This window comes from Budorcas taxicolor, chromosome 19 (genome assembly GCF_023091745.1).
Source record: "Budorcas taxicolor isolate Tak-1 chromosome 19, Takin1.1, whole genome shotgun sequence".
Lineage (NCBI taxonomy): Eukaryota > Metazoa > Chordata > Mammalia > Artiodactyla > Bovidae > Budorcas > Budorcas taxicolor.
In genome coordinates this window covers 27,732,075-27,744,378 of record NC_068928.1, presented here as the reverse complement: position 1 = coordinate 27,744,378, position 12,304 = coordinate 27,732,075, and positions in this window count along the sequence as shown.

The window sequence follows — 12,304 nt, the reverse complement described above, 5'->3', positions numbered from 1 at the left end:
TAACTCTGCGGTAGCACTCCCTGAATTTACCTTTATCTCTTTGGAAGCAGTTTCTATTTTCAGCCTGTCCCGCCTGCCCCTTGGAACAAGGAATGTGAGGCCGGGTCTCTGAGTGTGTCTGTTCCTGTGTTTCTGGGGCGGGAACTGTGGGCCCAGATTCAGATCTCTGCAAAGGAAGCCAGTTCCTCAGCCCCACCCAGCCATTGTGTTGGGAGAGTGTGTGTGTGTGTAAAGGAGGAAGAAGGTGGCACATGCAGATGTGGGAATTAGTGGGGAGGTCTTGGTACTCCCCAGGTGGGTATGCCCTTGGCTGAGCCCCCTGCCTGCTCCCCATTCTCAGTCCCTGTCTCTCAAGATCCCAGCCCCATGACTCTCCAGGTCCCATTGGGAGGTTTTGATGTTGATTGGCTGGGAGTCAGTACCCCTGGGAGGGTGGGCGGGGGTGGAGGAGATCCCCTCTCACCTGTAATTTGCTTTGTGATTAAAGAGTTCCCAGGGCTCTGTGTGTGTCATAAGAACAGCAGAGAGGGTGGAATGAGCCACATCCCATCCTGGGAAGACGGGGAGTGGAGGAAGAGGCAGGGGGGGCAGTGAGGAACTCTGGCAGTCTTTGCCCACACCCAGGTGCCTGCTTTTGCCACACACACACACAAACCCAGGGCCAGACATTCAACTTCCCAACACATACACACACACACACACACACACACACACACACACACACACACACACACACGGACCAGACATCCAATCTCCCAGCCCTCACCTCTAGATGCTTGCCGGGTTCCAGGAAGAGGAAACCTCTATAAGAGTGCCTCAGAGACCCTATCGAGAAAGCTAAATGCACATGTGCAGCCAAACAAATCCTGCTTTTGGTTTTCACTAAAATAGGAATGTCGTTATTAGGTTTGCAACTTCAACATTTAAAGATAACTGAATGGCAGCGGAGGTGTGGATTCCTTGGTAGTCCACTGGTTAGCACTCTGTGCTTTCAGTGCTAGGGCCTGGGTTCAATCCCTGGTTGGGGAACTAAGAGACTGCAAGGTGTATGACATGGCCAAAAAATAATAACAAGTGAGAAATCCCTGGCGGTCCAGTGCCTAACAGTGGTCCAGTGGTTGGGGCTCTGTGCTTTCACTGTCGAAGATGCAGTTTCAATCCCCGGTTGGGGAATTAAGTTCCCATAAGCCACCTGTGGGCAGGAATCCCTTAGAAGAAAAGGAGTAGCCATCATGGTCAAAAAAAGAGTCCAAAATGCAGTACTTGGATGCAATCTCAAAAACGACAAAATGATCTCTGTTCATTTCCAAGGTGAACCATTCAATATCATGGTAATCCGAGCCTATGCCCCAACCAGTAATGCTGAAGAAGCTGAAGTTGAACGGTTCTATGAAGACCTACAAGACCTTTTAGAACTAACACCCAAAAAAGATGTCCTTTTCATTATAGGAGACTGGAATGCAAAAGTAGGAAGTCAAGAAACACCTGGTTCAGTTCAGTTCAGTCGCTCAGTTGTGTCCGACTCTTTGAGACCCCATGAATCGCAGCACACCAGGCCTCCCTGTCCATCACCATCTCCTGAAGTTCACTCGGACTCACGTCCATCGAGTCCGTGATGCCATCCAGCCATCTCATCCTGGGTCGTCCCCTTCTCCTGCCCCCAATCCCTCCCAGCATCAGAGTCTTTTCCAATGAGTCAACTCTTCGCATGAGGTGGCCAAAGTACTGGAATTTCAGCTTTAGCATCATTCCTTCCAAAGAAATCCCAGGGTTGATCTCCTTCAGAATGGACTGGTTGGATCTCCTTGCAGTCCAAGGGACTCTCAAGAGTCTTCTCCAACACCACAGTTCAAAAGCATCAATTCTTCAGCATTCAGCGTTCTTCACAGTCCAACTCTCACATCCATACATGACCACAGGAAAAACCATAGCCTTGACCAGGCGGACCTTAGTCGGCAAAGTAATGTCTCTGCTTTTGAATATACTATCTAGGTTGGTCATAACTTTTCTTTCAAGGAGTAAGTGTCTTTTAATTTCATGGCTGCAGTCACCATCTGCAGTGATTTTGGAGCCCCCCAAAATAAAGTCTGACACTGTTTCTACTGTTTCCCCATCTATTTCCCATGAAGTGATGGGACCGGATGCCATGATCTTCATTTTCTGAATGTTGAGCTTTAAGCCAACTTTTTCACTCTCTTCTTTCACTTTCATCAAGAGGCTTTTTAGCTCCTCTTCACTTTCTGCCATAAGGGTGGTGTCATCTGCATATCTGAGGTTATTAATATTTCTCCTGACAATCTTGATTCCAGCTTGTGTTTCTTCCAGCCCAGTGTTTCTCATGATGTTCTCTGCATATAAGTTAAATAAGCAGGGTGACAATATACAGCCTTGATGTACTCCTTTTCCTATTTGGAACTAGTCTGTTGTTTCATGTCCAGTTCTAACTGTTGCTTCCTGACCTGCATACAGATTTCTCAAGAGGCAGCTTAGGTGGTCTCTTTCAGAATTTTCCACAGTTTATTGTGATCCACACAGTCAAAGGCTTTGGCATAGTCAATAAAGCAGAAATAGATGTTTTTCTGGAACTCTCTTGCTTTTTCGATGATCCAGCGGATGTTGGTAATTTGATCTCTGGTTCCTCTGCCTTTTCTAAAACCAGCTTGAATATCAGGGAGTTCACAGTTCACGTATTGCTGAAGCCTGGCTTGGAGAATTTTGAGCATTACTTTACTAGCACGTGAGATGAGTGCAATCTTGCGATAGTTTGAGCATTCTTTGGTATTGCCTTTCTTTGGAATTGGAATGAAAACTGACCTTTTCCAGTCCTGTGGCCACTGCTGAGTTTTCCAAACTTGCTGGCATATTGAGTGCAGCACTTTCACAGCATCATCTTTCAGGATTTGAAACAGCTCAACTGGAATTCCATCACCTGGAGTAACAAGCAAATTTGGCCTTGGAATACGGAATGAAGCAGGGCAAAGGCTAATAGAGTTTTGCCAAGAGAACGCACTGGTCATAGCAAACACCCTCTTCCAACAACACAAGAGAAGACTCTACACATGGACATCACCAGATGGTCAACACCAAAATCAGATTGATTATATTCTTTGCAGCCAAAGATGGAGAAGCTCTACAGAGTCAGCAAAAACAAGACCAGGAGCTGACTGTGGCTCAGATCATGAGCTCCTTATTGCCAACTTCAGACTTAAATTGAAGAAAGTAGGGAAAACCACTAGGCCATTCAGGTATGACCTAAATCAAATCCCTTACAGTGGAAGTGAGAAATAGATTTAAGGGACTAGATCTGATAGATAGAGTGCCTGATGAACTATGGACGGAGGTTCGTGACATTGTACAGGAGACAGGAATCAAGACCATCCCCATGGAAAAGAAATGCAAGAAAGCAAAATGGCTGTCTGAGGAGGACTTACAAATAGCTGCGAAAAGAAGAGAAGTGAAAAACAAAGGAGAAAAAGAAAGATATAAGTGTCTGAATGCAGAGTTCCAAAGAATAGCAAGGAGAGATAAGAAAGTCTTCTTCAGTGATCAATGCAAAGAAATAAAGGAAAAGAACAGAATGGGAAAGACTAGAGATCTCTTCAAGAAAATCAGAGACACCAAGGGAACATTTCATGCAAAGATGGGCTCGATAAAGGACAGAAATGGTAGGGCCCTAACAGAAACAGAAGATATTAAGAAGAGGTGGCAAGAATACACAGAAGAACTGTACAAAAAAGATCTTCACAACCCAGATAATCATGATCGTGAGATCACTCATCTAGAGCCAGACATCCTGGAATGTGAAGTCAAGTGGGCCTTAGAAAGCATCACTATGAACAAAGCTAGTGGAGGTAATTCCAGTTGAGCTATTTCAAATCCTGAAAGATGATGCTGTGAAAGTGCTGCACTCAATATGCCAGCAAATTTGGAAAACTCAGCAGTGGACACAGGACTGGAAAAGGTCAGTTTTCATTCCAATCCCAAAGAAAGGCAATACCAAAGAATGCTCAAACTACTGCACAATTGCACTCATCTCACGTGCTAGTAAAGTAATGCTCAAAATTCTCCAAGCCAGGCTTCAGCAATACGTGAACCGTGAAATTCCTGATATTCAAGCTGGTTTTAGAAAAGGCAGAGGAACCAGAGATCAAATTACCAACATCTGCTGGATCATCAAAAAAGCAAGAGAGTTCCAGAAAAACATCTATTTCTGCTTTATTGATTATGCCAAAGCCTTTGACTGTGCGGATCACAATAAGCTGTGGAAAATTCTGAAAGAGATGGGCATACCAGACCACCTGACCTGCCTCTTGAGAAACCTGTATGCAGGTCAGGAAGCAACAGTTAGAACTGGACATGGAACAACAGACTGGTTCCAAATAGGAAAAGGAGGACGTCAAGGCTATATATTGTCACCCTGCTTATTTAACTTATATGCAGAGTACATCATGAGAAATGCTGGGCTGGAGGAAGCACAAGCTGGAATCAAGATTGCCAGGAGAAATATTAATAACCTCAGATATGCAGATGACACCACCCTTATGGCAGAAAGTGAAGAGGAACTCAAAAGCCTCTTGATGAAAGTGAAAGAGGAGAGCGAAAAAGTTGGCTTAAAGCTCAACATTCAGAAAATGAAGATCATGGCATCCGGTCCCATCACTTCATGGGAAATAGATGGGGAAACAGTAGAAACAGTGTCAGACTTTATTTTGGGGGGCTCCGAAATCACTGCAGATGGTGATTGCAGCCATGAAATTAAAAGACGCTTACTCCTTAGAGGGAAAGTTATGACCAACCTAGATAGCATATTAAAAAGTAGAGACATTACTTTGCCAACAAAGGTCCATCTAGTCAAGGCTATGGTTTTTCCAGTGGTCATGTATAGATGTGAGAGTTGGACGGTGAAAAAAGCTGAGCGCTGAAGAATTGATGCTTTTGAACTGTGGTGTTAGAGAAGATTCTCGAGAGTCCCTCGGACTGCAAGGAGATCCAACCAGTCCTTCCTAAAGGAGATCAGTCCTGGGTGTTCATTGAAAGGACTGATGCTAAAGCTGAAACTCCAATACTTTGGCCACCTCATGCAGAGAGTTAACTCATTGGAAAAGACCCTGATGCTGGGAGGAATTGGGGGCAGGAGGAGAAGGGGATGACAGAGGATGAGATGGCTAGATGGCATCACCGACTCGATGGACATGAATTTGGGTAAACTCCGGGAGTTGATGATGGACAGGCAGGCCTGGCGTGCTGCGATTCATTGGGTCGCAAAGAGTCAGACACGACTGAGCGACTGAACTGAACTGAAGCCACATAGAGAGGGCAAAAGAAAAATAGACAACTAACCCCAAAGCGCTGGTTGTTAGCTACAAACGTGTTGGCACTTGGTTACCTGAATTGCCGCAGGTCTGTGTGGGGATGTAAGCAGGAAAAGAGGAATTAGGTGGGCTGGGTTATCTGTGGACTTTTACCTGGTCTTCCTGGCTTGCCTGAGCTTGTTTCCTTGTCCTCTCTCTATCCTTATCAGAGACCTACCTGGAGGCTTTTCACCTGCCCGCCTGTTGAGGAGAGAGTTCCCCTACTCCTGAAAGCAAGCCAGTGTGTTTTGGGAAACTCAAGTTCCCTGGACCTACAGTGAGGATGTAGCACTCATGACAAACAGGTTCCATTGGGTCCCCTGCTCAAAGCAACCACAAAGATGAAAAGTATGACTTATGCCCCAAAAGTTAAAGTGTTAGTCGCTTAGTCATGTCTGACTCTTTCCAGGCTCCTGTGTCCATGGAATTCTCTAGACAAGAATCCTGGAGTGGGTAGCCATTCCCTTCTCTAGGGGATCTTCCTGACCCAGGAATCAAACCTGGGTTTCCTGCATTGCAGGCAGATTCTTTACCTTCTGAGCCACCAGGGAAACCCTCGTTATGCCCCCATCTCATTCCAAAAAGAAACTGAGTTCTGAAAAATCATACCTTGTCATGTGTGCCACATTATTTTTGCCCAAATACATTTTATGCATTATACAAATGTTTTTGCAAAGGCACCGAAGGTTTTAAATATGATGATACATTCTTCCACAACAAGCAAAAATGTTCTATTTTTCCATCTTCCAAAGGTGCCAGCATAGTTTCAATACTGTTTTCTGCCTTCTTCTAGCATTGCTTCATAACTATTTGCCATGTTATTACACAGTCTGTGTAACTGTACTTTTTCCTGGAATGTAATGTTGCACCAACTAGATTTTGCCATCCTAGTAACAACAGTAAAGTCTCCTGGGAATATCTTCATTCCCCCACCCCACTCCATGTGGTTCCAGGGGGACAGCCAACGCCAGCAACCTCCTCCTGGCCACTGGAGTCGGATTCAATCAATTACAGGATGCCATTCCTCGGACCACAGAGACTGGCCCAGGAATGATCTCCTCACCCATGCTGGGACAGCCTCCTGCCTTGGGTCTCTGGGAAAGAACAGCTTTCTCTTTCTTTCAAGGTCACAAAGCAGGAATAAAATAAGTCAGGAGCCATCTGCATCTTGGCCTCCCTTCTACTGGTCAATAGTGGAAGAAAATGAACCTCACACAGGAGAGAAGCAGACAGAAGCAAGAGATGGAGAGGGCCTGCCAACATCACTTAAGCCCCTTGCACTGCCCAGTTTCCGGAACCACTGAATTCTCTTTTGTGCTTAAGCTAGTTTGAGCTGGGTTTCTGTCACTTACTGCTGAAAGAATCTTAAATGCTTCGATTTATTCTTGAGTGCAGGGCATTTGGACAGCTTCCAGTTTTTGCCATTACAATGAATGCTGCAGTAACCATCTTTGTGAAAAACAAAAATACTTTCAATTTAAAAATGATTAAGGAATGTCCCCAGGTGGCCTAGTGGTTGGCATTCCAGGCTTTCACTGCCGTGGCCAGGGTTCAATCCCCGATCGGGGAACTGAGGTTGTGCAAGCCATGCAGCGAGACCAAAAAATAAATGGAAATTAAAAAATAAGAAACTTCAATGTGATTGGTGTTGGTTTTGCCCAAAGATCCTTTTCTGGAAGGCTAGAGGAATCCTTAGATCTTTCTCTTTCACTCCTTTATTAAAGCTCCACATCAGATGGCCTTGACCCTCCTTCAGTCCTCCTTATGTCACTCACCTGGCTGTTAGGAAAGGGTTCATGGAGGAGAGGCACTTAGACTATTCCTTAAAAATCAGGTAGAATTTGGCCAGGCTAAGAGGCAAGGCATATGTATGCTAAATCGCTACAGTTGTGTCTGACTCTTTGCAACGCTATGGACTGTAGCCTGCTAAGCTCCTCTGTCCATAGGGATTCTCTAGGCAAGAATACTGTAGTGGGTTGCCACACCCTCCTGCAGGGGATCTTGCAAGGCATGAGTGACCATTTGGGGAGATGGCGGAAGTACAGGCACAGTGAAGAGGGAAGTAGGCCTATTTGGAGAACTATGAAAGGGAATCTTAGCTGATATGGAAAAAGGGGTGTGGGGCAGGAGGAACACATAAAGGCCACACTGCAGGCAACCAGACAGGGCTGAACAGGCACTGAGGCTTCTGATCAGGTGGGGGAGTGGAGAGCAAGAGTTTTAACCAGTTCCCCACCCATTCCCCCTCTTCTGGCACTAGCACCAAGTTTCCTTTTAGGGACCCACCCGTCCATCATTCTAGGTTCACACGGTACATTCTGGGGAAGTGTATCAACCAGAAGCAGCCAGTTAGCACGTTTCCTCTCCCCTGGCTACCGAGACTTGTTCAGGCAGGAGCACTTGACACAAGCAGGGCTGAAGCGTACTTTATGTAAAAAAGTCCTTTCCGGGACTTTCCTGGTTGTCCAGTGGTTAAGGTTCCTACTTTCAATGCAGGGGACCATGTTTGATCCCTGGTTGGAGACATTCTGCATACCATACAGTGTGGCTTTAAAAAAAAAATCCCTTCCAGTGGGAGAGGAGCTTTCATGATTAAAGAAGTGTTGAGTTCCACTAGCCCCTGGTAGGGCCAGGACCTTGAACTCCAGTGGAATCCTTCATGGAGTACAAAACACCTGGGCCTTCTTTTCTGTCTAGAAGGCCAGTAGGGGTAGGTAGCCTGCCTGTGGTGGGCCATTGGCCTGCTCCAGGAATCCTTACAGGTTCTCTTCTAGGCGAGGATGGAGGATTCTGTTTACCTGCCACCAGGTGGAGTCTGAGCACTTCAGGTGTGGGGCCTGGCAGCCGGTATGAATCCGTTGATATCTAGGCCACCCCAGGCAGAGGTGCAGAAAAGGCACAACCCGGTGTCCTCCAGGCCTCTGTACCGTCTACCCTCCTCTCGCTGTGGTTTCACCCTTTCTCTCAGACCTGGGGCCATCTTTGTGCTTCCCCTCCTCCACTCCTCTCACATTTGTCTCAGGACATTCACACTCAGGAAAAAAAAAAAAAGTCTACGATAATCAACACAGTGTGGTACTGGTGAAAAAACACACACACAGATCAGCGGGAATGGGCTCACACAAATATTGACTGATTTTTTTTTCAACTTTTAAAAAATTGAGGTGTTTTGAACTGATTCATTGGAAAAGACCCTGATGCTAGGAAAGATTGAAGGCAGGAAGAGAAGGGGACAACAGAGGATGAGTTGGTGGGATGGCATCACCAACTCAATGGACATGAGTCTGAGCAAGCTCCAGAAGTTGGTGATGGACAGGGAAGCCAGGCGTGCAGTAGTCCATGAGGTCGAAAAGAGTCAGACACTGTGAGACTGAACTGAACTGAAAAATTGAGGTATAGTTGATTTATCATAGTAGTTTTGGGTGTACAACATAGTGATTCAAAAATTTTTATAGGTTATATTTCATTTATAGTTATAAAATATTGGCTTTTCCCCTGAGTTAACTGATTTTTTAAATAATTTATTTTTTATTTTTGGCTGTGCTGAGCCTTCGTTGCTACTTGGGCTTTTCTCTAGTTGCAGGGAGCAGGGGCTACTGTCTAGTTGCCATGTGTGGACTTCTCATTGCAGTGGCTTCTTGAGTTGTGGAACTCAGGTGTGCAGATTTTAGTAGTTGTGGCGGCATATGGGCTCAGTAGTTGTGGTTTCCAGGCTCTAGAGCTCAGGTGCAATAGTGGTGCTGCATGGGCTCAGTTGCTCTGCAGCATGTGGGATCTTCCTGGATCTGGAATTGAACTCATGTCTCCTGCATTGGCAGGAGAATTCTTTACCACTGAGCCACCAGAGAAGCCCTCAACTGATTTTTGACAACAGAAGCAAAGACAGTTAATTCGATGGAGATAGGCTACTGTTTTTAACAAAAGTTGTTGAAACAACTGATATCCATATGTAAAAATGACACAGACCTTACATCATTCACACTCAAAAAAGATCATAGACCTGAGTGTAAATCATAGACCTAAACTACAGAATTTCTGAAAAAAAATGTAGGAGATACTCTAGGCAACCTTAGGTTTGGCAATAAGTTTTTAGTTACAACACCAAAAACATGATCCATGAAAGAAAAAAATTAATGTTAGACTTTATTATAATTAAAACCTTCTGCTCTATAAAAGATACTATTAAGAGAATGAAAAGACAAGTCATAGACTGGGAGTAAATAGTCAAAAAACATATCTGATAAATGACTGTTATCCAAAATATACAAATAACTTAAACTCAACAACCGGAAAGCTAACCAATCCAATTAACAATGGGGAAAAGATCTGAATAGACATCTCACTAAAGAATATAATATATACAAGGGTTTAAATTGCCAACTATAAGATGAATAAGTTTTGGGGATCTAATATACAAAATGTCAACTATAATTAACAATACTGTATATAACATAGGTTATCAACAAGAATGACTGTATAGCACAGGGAACTCTACTCAATATTCTATAATCACCTACATGGGGCAAAAAGAGCTTGGCAATTTCTTACAAAGCTAAACAGTCTTACCAATCAATTCAGCAATCGTACTCCTAGGTATTAACTGATTTGAAAACAAATGTCTATATATTTTTAAAAAATGCACACAAACATTTATAGCAACTTTATTCATCATCACCAAAAACTGGAAGCAACCAAGATGTCCTTCAACACATGAAAGGATAAACAACAAACTGTGGTACATTCATAAAATGGAATATTATTCAATAATCAAATGTTATCAAGGATTAAAAAGACATTGATGAAACTTAAATGAATATTGTTAAGTCAAAGAAGCCAGTCTGAAGAGGCTACATTCCTTTATGATTCCAACTATATAATATTCTGGAAAAGGCAGAAATACAGAGACAATAGGCAGACCAGTAGTTGCCAGGGATGGTTGAACAGGTGAAATACAGAGGATTTTCTTTGGCGGGGGTTGAGGCGGGCGGTGATGAGAATATTTTGTATAACGCTACTGATATAATGCATTTGTCAAAACCCTTAAAACTTACAGAACAAGTTAATACATGCACTCCTGCTGAGAGAGTCTAGAAGTAATGGCACTGTAACGGCATCAGGCACAGCCAGTGCTCAGATTTCAGTTTCTAATACTAGTCTTCAATAAAACAAACTAGGGCTCCTTGGAGAAATGGCTGACACTAGGACTAGGGCAGAAAATACACAAAATGAGCCTGGAGCATCTTATATTGGCAAAAAATAAAGAAACAAAATTTTTAAAAGAATTTTTTAAAGCCTTGTTTGAATTTGTTACAGTATTGTTTCTGTTGTATGTTTTTGGCTGTCAGGCATCTGGGATCTTAGTTCTCCAACCAGGAATCAATGCAGCACCCTCTGCATTGGAAGGTGAAGTCTTAACCACTGGACGGTTACGGACTTCCCTGACCGTCCAGTGGTTAGGACTCTGTGCCTCCACTGCTGTGGCCAGGGTTTGATCCCTGGTCTGGGAAAGATCTCAAAAGTCGAATCCAGCTCACAAAACAAATAATTTGATTAAAAAAAGATTTGATGAGGATATGTCAAGAAAACATAGAAATCGGGAATGCCCTGGCAATCCAATGGAGAGGACTCTGTCACTCCCACTGCTGAGGGCTCAGGCCAATCCCTCGTCAGGAAACTAACATCCCACAAGCTGGGCAGTGTGGCCAAACAAATAAAGAAAACATAGAAATCTAGTAAAAGAGTTCTCAAAGGCCAGAGTTAGAACATTATAAACAACAAAATAAAGTATATTGGATTATAACTCAAAGTATAAAATAAATATCCATGTTTCCATAGATAGAAATAAATGGTTGAATAAATAAATGAATGGGGCAAACAAATCTCCCATGTGGAATTCCAAATAATTTATATAGATTTTTCTCCCTCAAGGAAGTGGAGTCTAACTCTTCATTCCTTAAATGTAGGCTGTACGCAGGGGTTTCCTTCCAAAGAATGCACTGTGGAAAGGAGGAAAAAATTCTAATAAATTTTCTACAGAGAAACATGACAGACTGGTGATCAAGGTCAATATCAACAGTGATGTCATTTTGACAGACAGTATGTATGTGGTAGCACCTTTGACATAATGTGATGAATGACAGTTGCCTGTGTGGTCTGCCTCCCCAAAACCCACAACCTCACTCCAGTCATGATAAAAGAAAAAAAAAAACAATAGAAGGACATTCCACAAAATACCTAGCCAGTACTTCTCAAAACTGCCCAGGTCATCAAAAACAAGGAGAGTTAGAGAAACCATGATGGCCAAGAGGAGCCTGAGGAGAAACCACAAGTGAATGCAAATGCTGGATGGGATCCTGAAAGAGCAAAAAAAACTTCATAGAAAAATGAAAGAAATCTGGAAAAGTATGGATGTCAATAATGCATTAATATTTGTTCATTAATTGTAACAATATCAATATATCATATTGAAACCTATTACCTCAGATTGGGACTCAGACCCAGCCAAAACCAAGTCTGGAACTTGAACCCACAATCTTTTAATTGGAATCACTCACCTGATGTCTGGACTCACCGAGGTTCAGGTTTTTTGTGTCTCAGTGCAGAGGAAATTCAGGGAGAAGCAAAGTGATAGGCAAGTAGATTTATTGTGAGAGATGCTTCTGGGCAGCTGGGAAACTCTGTCCCAGGGATTGAATGGGCTACAATTTTATAATGAAAAAGGGGGAGAGGAAAAGACCACCTTCTTCAAGAAGACATAGGTGCAGATATGCATCACTAGCTCCTCCTTCATATTAGGCAGGAAAGTGTCTGACCCTCTGAGGTCAAACTAGGATTATTGCATTTAGTAAAAGGGTAGTGACATTTTTCTCCCATCTAATGGCCTTGTGGTTTTGTTTATGGTTTTATAAACCATAAACCTGCTTCACTGAACAATGTTCCAATAACTTTCTTGA